Source organism: Sciurus vulgaris, assembly GCF_902686455.1.
Source record: "Sciurus vulgaris genome assembly, chromosome: 15".
Lineage (NCBI taxonomy): Eukaryota > Metazoa > Chordata > Mammalia > Rodentia > Sciuridae > Sciurus > Sciurus vulgaris.
In genome coordinates, this window is record NC_136476.1 from 78,589,442 (window position 1) to 78,597,843 (window position 8,402).

Consider the following 8,402-nt stretch of genomic DNA (forward strand, 5'->3'; position numbering starts at 1 on the left):
GCAATGTTGTTTGATTCATTCTGTTATTTTTTTCCCTTCCCCCCACCCCTCCCACCCCTCTTTTCCCTCTATACAGTCCTTCCTTCCTCCATCTTGCCCCCCTCCCTAACCCTAACTCTAACCCTAACACTAACCCCTCCCTCCTCCCATTATGTGTCCTCATCCACTTATTAGCGATATCATTCGACCTTTGGTTTTTTGAGATTGGCTTATCTCACTTAGCATGATAGTCTTCAATTTCATCCATTTGCCTGCAAATGCCATAATTTTATCATTCAAACAATACATTTTATTTCACATTAATTACTTCAGTAGAGAACCCGTCTTCAAATATAGGGAGTTAGGAAGCAGAGAGAGACTCCACTCACCATATACAAAACATATACCCCAAAAACACACTTCCAGGGTCCTACCTCCTCCAGCCACATCCTACCTGCCTTCTGCTACCACTCAGTTAATCCCATCAGGGGAATAATTTACTGATTGAGTTAAGGGTCTCATAACCTGGCCCTGGCCACCAAAAGATCATGACCATCTCACAGTGCAAAATAGATTTTGTTCATTTCCAAGAGTCTCCATGGTCTCAACAGTTCCAAAATTGCTCAAGGTTTAAGTCCCAAGTCTTCTCTGAGATCGAGGGCAAACTTGCATTGTGAGCTCCTACAAAAATCAAAAAAATGATTTACAAGTATCCAATATCTAAAGGTATAGAGTAAACATTTCCATTCATGAAAATAGGGGCATAGAAAGAAGGGATAGGACAAAAGCAAGACTAAAATCCAGCTGGGTAAAAAAATCCTGTAGTTCTGTGGCTGACATCTGGAGCACATGACATCATGATGTCATGTGTAGATCTGCCCCTGTGACCTCGTTGGTTGCATCCAAGTGGCCTTTCTGTTGGCTTGTCTCTACTTAATTCCTTCAGCTTTCCCCAGTGGACATTCCACTGAATTGATATTTCTTAATCTTGGGTGTCTCCACTGAAGCTTAGGCTTCCTCTTCACAGCTCCATTCACCCCCTCTCAGGGGCTGTCTGCAGGGACTCCAACAGACATTGCTGCATTTTGCCTTGCCTCCCTGGCCTTCCTTTGAAATCGTGGTGGAAACCTCCATGTTCCCTTAACTCCAGTGTCCTACATTCCTGCAGAACCAGCACCATGTGATTGATGCCAAGGTCTGCCAGCATCTTAAGCAGTAGTAAAGCCTCCAGGGATCATGGCTGCAGCAGCCTCTGTGTGGCTGAGCATGTAGTATAAACTTCCTAGGCACCCTTGTTCAAGAAGGATGCCCAATTGGTCAATTCTCAAGAGAATTTGTACTTTACTCCCTTAAGCCTGAGATGGGTGTGGTCTCGCCAGATGCCCTCACATCATTTTTCTTATTGTCTCTAGGCAAAGTCTTTAGCATTCCTGTAATGGCAGTAACAGGTTTAACAACTGCAACTTCCTTAGTCACAATTTTACTTACACCTTTCAAGTCCAGTTTTTCAAATCTTTCTGCTCCAAATTATCATGATAAATTTGGCTGACAGCTTCCATAATATCCATGCCACTGCTGGAATATATGCTGCCTAGACGTTTCTTCTGTCACATTAAGGAGTCTATTGCTTTTAAAATTAGAAAGTTTCAGGACATGGGAAAAATGCAGAAAACTTTTCAACCAGAACCTAACACAAATGGCCTCTAATCCAATTTCCAACACAGTCTTCCTTCTATGAACCCTCTTGAGCTCTGTCTTCACTGTCCATAGTCCTATTGGCATTCTGGTCTTCTGAGCTCCCACTAGTGAACTCTTCTTAAAGATCAGGATCAGGTCCTCATTCCCCCCAGTGTTGAAGATTAAACACCCAAGAAATGCTGAGGCAAAAGCAACAACTAAATTGTATTTAAGAAATGAGAGCGAGAGAGACAGAGAGAGAGAGAGACAGAGACAGAGAGAGGGGGGGGGGGGAGACTCCTCTCAAGAGGAGGGAGGTCCAGAGCTGGTGCCTGTAGGAGAGGGTATATCTTGCCCTTTTATAGATTTTAGGTTTCCTTTCTTCTAGTGCCTCCTCCCATCCTTCCTACATGACCAAAAGGTGGGAATAACCAAAGGTGGGATAGAAGTCACCCAGGGGCACCTCTCCCTATTTTCCACATATGTCCAAATAGGCAAGAAAGAAGTTGCCCAGGGAGTATTCATTAACAACTCCTTTCTGAGATGAACAACTTCTGGAGCCATATAACCTAGCGACAGGTTGTGAAGAGGAGGAAGTATTTTGGCGGTATTAGCATTTTATTTCCCTTTGAATTAGCCCCCATCTTACTGACCCAATCTTTCATTATCTATACTATCTGCCCTTTGCCCTGGTCTCACCAGAATCAACCATTAAGTTCCACTTACAACAATCCAAAGCATTTCCAGCTTGCACTGCTAACCATCTCAAAATTCCTCCCCCAAATTCCAAAAAGCTCCAAAAGCTTCTGAATCACATGGGCAGATTAGTCATAGCAATGACCCCACTTCTATGCCAATTTCTGTTTTAGTCAGCTTTTTCACTCTTGTGACTTAAAGACACAACAAGAACAATTTTAGAGGTAGAAATATTTATTTGGGGGCTCCCAGTTTCAGAGGTCTCAGTCCATACATAGAAGTCTCCATTCCTCAGGGCTGGAAGTGAGGCAGAACATCATGGTGAAAGTGTGTGGTGGAAGGAAACAGCTCACATGATCAGGAGGTGGATAAAGTATCCAGTCACCAGATACAAAGTATATACACCAAAGCCATAACCCCTAAGGACCCACCTCCTCCAGCTATACCCTACAAGCTCCTTCAGTTACCATTCTGTTAATCCCATAAGGAAAATAATTCACTGTGTGGTTAAGGCTCTTATAACCCAAACATTTCTCCTCTTTATATTCTTGCTTTGTCTCACACATGAGCTCTCAGGGAATACCTCATATCCAAACCATAACATAATGGGTCCCTTACCTAAAGATATTTGAAAATATTCTGTATTCAGAGTTTTTGTCTCCCTACTCCCATTTTATAATATTTTTCCTTTTAAAAAATAACTGAAAGCTTTCTTCTGGTAAGTTTGCAATCACCCTTTTGTTTATAATTCAGTATTTTTGAAGAATTACTTTTTCTTTAAAGATTTTTAAATTACTTTTTCTTTTAAGTTTAATAAGAAATATAGATTTATCTTTATTCATATTCATTATTCATTGATTTATTTTAACTTCCACATAAAAATATGCATATTCATATTGTGCCATGTGATGTTTTGATAACATGTATATGTTGGGTAATGTTCAAACAATGGTAAGCATATTTACTTCAAACATTTTTCATTTCTTTTTGGTGAGACATTACAAAACCTTTATTCTAGCTTTCCTGAAAACTATAGTATAGTAATAGTTGACATATATTGACAACTATAGTCAATGTACCATGGAGTAGGACAAAAGAGCTTTTCCTCCTGACTTATTTAGTACTCAGTGACCCTTCTCCTTCTTTCTGTTCTCCCCAATTGTTGGCAATTTCTTAATTATTGTCCTAAGTTTTTTTACTGGTGCTCTTAGAGTGATGATAACCAGGTGTGTGACTTTTTTTTCAGATAGAGTGGCCTTTGTCACTAATTGAGAAGATGGTTTTCTGTTAAAGACCAACCTGATGGTGCACATAGACTGGGCATAGGGCTCAAGTAGTGAACAGAAAGTTGACTGGAGTCCTCCAGGTCCTACGGGGGCCACATGGGTGTGAAGCAGGGTACCGAGAGTGATGGTTGTTGAAAGGCCTTTCAAGTGGTGATGTTATGTGGGAGGTGGGCCCATTTCAGTAAGGAGTTCAGCCTCTCTGGCTGGAGACTGGAGAAAGGCTGGGCAGGAGGTCAGGAAGTCCAGGCATGCAGGGGGCTCAAGCAGGTCTTCATTTTAATTTAATTCAATTATATTTTATTTAAAAATGAAAACAGTTACTTTCTAACCCAACTAAATAAATGCAGGGTTCTATGTTTCCATCAGAAATGGCCAAGTTTTATCTTAATTCCTTGAAAAACTGCCTCTGCTCCAGGCAAATTTACTTTAACCCAATGCTATAAGTTGATTACTCTGACAGATGTTTCTGTATTCCTTTAACTCTGGTATTTGGTATAAAGGAGGAAATTCAGATTTAAGAGAGGTTTAGTAACTAACCTTGTGCTAAAAAGCTGCTTATATTTAGTTGAAATATATTCATATTGGGTATGAGAAGTCAAAACCTATTTGAGACCTATTAGCCACTTGAAATTTTTTTCACACCTGTGCAATCACTTACACATTTTTACTGGAAGTTTTACTTTAATCTTTAAAAAAAAAGTATTGAAATAAAATACATAAAATATATAGTTTAACTATGTCTATGTGTATTCATGATGTTGTAATGTGCATATATGTGTTTATGTGTTCTTGATTGTGATGTATGATCATATTTTAAATAATTTTAATAGAAATGTTCATTGAATAAACTGTAGGCTTAATAAAAAACTAACAATATTGTTGAAGGTCCTTCAGTCCTTCCTCAATTGCTTCTTCGTTTTTCTTGAAATTACCAGGTATTTTCACTGTTTTCAATATTCACTTATTTCTCATCAGAGTTTGAGAACTCTTGCAATGATCCTTAAATTCGTCTGCTCTAAATGTACATATAAATTAATGAAGACTGCATATATTCTCCTACATATGGATTTTGTTGTCTTCTCTTGCCTTTGTGAAATTCATCTATGTATTTTCATTTTCCACTGCAAAACTATAATAAACTTATCTACTCTATTTTCATGGTAATTTATTTTGCTTTCAGCATTTTGCTACTCTGAACAATACTAATCTTAACATTGTAGTACATGCATCCAATGTATAAATCAGAGACATTCTGCAAATTTTACACACAGAAGAAATACTGGAGTGTACAGCATGTGTATATCCTATTTAACTATCGTCACTAAAATTTTCTATAAAATTTCTATACTTACAAGCCCTTCTGAAAAGTCTACACAGATTCCAACTATATGGTGTCCTAGAAAATGCGATGCAACAGAGATAGTAAAGCATAGGGAAAAGGAAGGTATGAATGAATAGAGCAAAGGGGATTCATATAAGGCAGAGAATTTATTCTATATGGTGCTTTAACTTTGGACAGGTTTTTAGTTAAAATTCACCAACAAAACAAATTGTTTTTTAAAAAAGAAAAGATTGTCCATAATTGAAGGAAGTTTGTGAATTTGGAAAATAAAAGTCAGTTGAGCCCCTTGAGTGAATAAATGCACCTGACCAAATTAATAATATGCTTAGAAACTGAGCTAGATGTCATCAGAATTTATAATAGGAGAATATCAATAGTATATGATTTTATAACTATTCAACAGGACCCATTTATTATACCACATGGATATTCTATTTCCAGGTAGAATTTTGTGCTGGTATTGGCTAATAAATAACACAATTTACATTGTGTAAACCAAATATGTCTGAATTTTATGAAACAGAGAACTCCCTTGTCCTATGTACCTAATGATAGTATGCCATATTTTTATGTAAAATTTTAAAGTTTTTCTTTCAGACCTTGAAAGGAATACATGGAGTTAGTTAATTTAAATGTAATTTGAAGTAGAAGTTAATTTCAATATATTTCTATTTGTAAAGCATTTAACATTAGTTTTTAATAATTTATTATTTTACTACTTGTCTACAATGCCAATGGCACAAATGAAGACATTTTTGTACATGAGCAAACTGCTTCTTACATGGGTATACATCTCTATTCTCCGTAGACCACACTCCCATTGTTTATATGCATCGTTACCGTATTTACTGAGAAGTATGGATTTATTGTGTCTTAATATGTAGGATGACAACTGGATCTGAACAAAGTATGCCCTGTACCTCATCATGTCTAGTCCTGACTATGTACCATCAAAACTGGGTGCTTTTGCTCAATATATGTCATGCATGAGAATGTTTTTAGAAATTTTATTACATACAAATATAATTACATAAATGATTATTTACACAAATATATGCAATAAACATTTTTTGTCTAATCAACAGACAGTTCAGTTTGTTCTTTACCAGAGCATGCACAGTCTATTCTTTTCTTATTTTTTAAAAATTTGTTCCTTTTAGATATACATAACAGTAGAGTGTATTTTGACATATTATACATACATGGAGTACAACTTATTCTAATTAGGATCCCATTCTTGTGCTTGTAAATGATGTGGAGTTTCACTAGTGGTGTATTCATATACAAATAGAGGAAAGTTATGTCTGGTTCATTCTACTGTCCTTCCTATTTTCTTTTTGACAGCAACATGTTTTCAAGCATATCATATGATATTATTAACTAGAATTTTTATTAATCTTAGACAAAAAACTAGAAATACAGAAACATCAGAGTATCCATTGGTTGTGGAATGGTAATTAGATTGTCATCTGTTCACACTGTGGAACAGGACAGGGCAACATAAAGGAGTGAACTCCTAACACATGCAGCAACATGGATCAACTGCTCTCATAATGTTAGCTGAAAAACAGTCTAAAAGATCACATACTTTGTGAGTCTAATTAAATGTAGTTGAAGAGCATGCAAAATAAAACAGAGCTGGTAGAGGTCAGCATATCATTTACCCTTGGGAGACTACAGAACATGAGGAGAAGAGGAAAATATTCTCTGAGGGTGGAAATTGTCCATATCCAGCTGAGTGATCATTCTGTTAATGTATAAGAATGAAGAGAAACAAAAACATTGATATTTAAAATTCATGTGCTAAAAAATGTATTTTTAAATTATACCTCAATACAAAAAATTAGGAAATATCACAATTAAATAATAAGCTTCTATGTAATACAGATGCTGAAAATTAAACACAAATAACTTGAAATTGGAAAATGAATGGTATGGTATTGCAGAGGAGGTAAAATTTTGTCTCTAACATGTTAGTGACTATCAACTGACCTGAGGATTAAGATAAAACAGATTATACCATAAACCCAAGGGATTTAACAGAACTTTGCAGAACATTTCATCCAATAATGGCAGAAAAGAATTTGTCATATAAGCTCATGGAATATTCTCCAGGGTAGACCATGTATTAGTACAGAAAACAAACCTTAATGAAGTGAAAAGAATAAGAAATAATAGCATGTATGTTCTTTAACCACAATGGAATAAAACTAGAAATCAGAAACAAGAATTAAGAAATGGTATTAATACATGGAAATTAAACAGCATTTAATTGAATGTTCCAGGATTAATGAAGGAATCAAAGGGATATTAAATAATTTCTTGAAACTGATGAAAATTAAAATAAAACATACCCTGATATATGAGCAATAACAAATGAAGTAATAGGAGGCAAGTTTACACCAACAAATGCTGTGTAAAAGAGAGAAATTTCACATGAACCACCTAAGGATACAACTGAAAGAGGTAGAGGGAGCGGGGTATGAAAAATGGTGGAATGAGACCGACATCATTACCCTGTGTACATGTGTGATTACACAAATGATGTGACTCTACATCGGGTAACAACCATAGAAACGAAATGATGTATCCCAATTGTGTACAAAGAATCAAAATGCAGTCTGTAAAAAATTTTAAAAAAAAAGAAAGAACTAGAGAAGAATAAGCATATTCACCATTAGAAGTAAAACAAAGATCAGAGCTATAATGAATGAAATAAGAGACAAAAAAATACGAGAACTTAACAAATGAAGAGCGTTGTTTTTGAAAATTTAAACAAAATACTAGCTAGAATAAGTAGGAGAAAAGGAGATTCTAATACATAAAATAAGGACATTCATTACTTCTGGTACCTGAGATACACAAAGGATCATTGGTGGCTATTATGAGCAAGCGTATGGCAACAAATTGAAAAACCTAAAAGGAGCAGACAACTTCCTGGGCACATATGCCAATCCAAATTGAACCACAGAGGCTTACAAAACCTGAACAGACCAACAACCAGTAATGAGATCGAATCTCTAAAACTTCCTTTTAAATTCCAACAAGGAAAAGCCTAGAACCAAGGTTTCTCTGTTGAATTTTACCCAGATTTCAAAGACCAATTTCTCATTCTATGGGGTAAGCATCACCCTGACACTAAACCAGACAACTCACACACAGAGAGACACACACAGACACACACAGACACACACACACACACAGTATAGGCCAATATCACTCATAACTTAGATGCAAAAATTCTCAACAAAATGATATCAAAATAAATCCAATAGCACATGAAAAAAGGTGTGACTGGGAATGTAGTTCAATGGTAGAGTGCCGTTAACATGCACAAAGTCTGGGGTTCAATCCTGAGCACGACCGAAAAGCACAATATGTTATCATCAAGTGGGATCCACGAACCCAAGGATGATTCCATA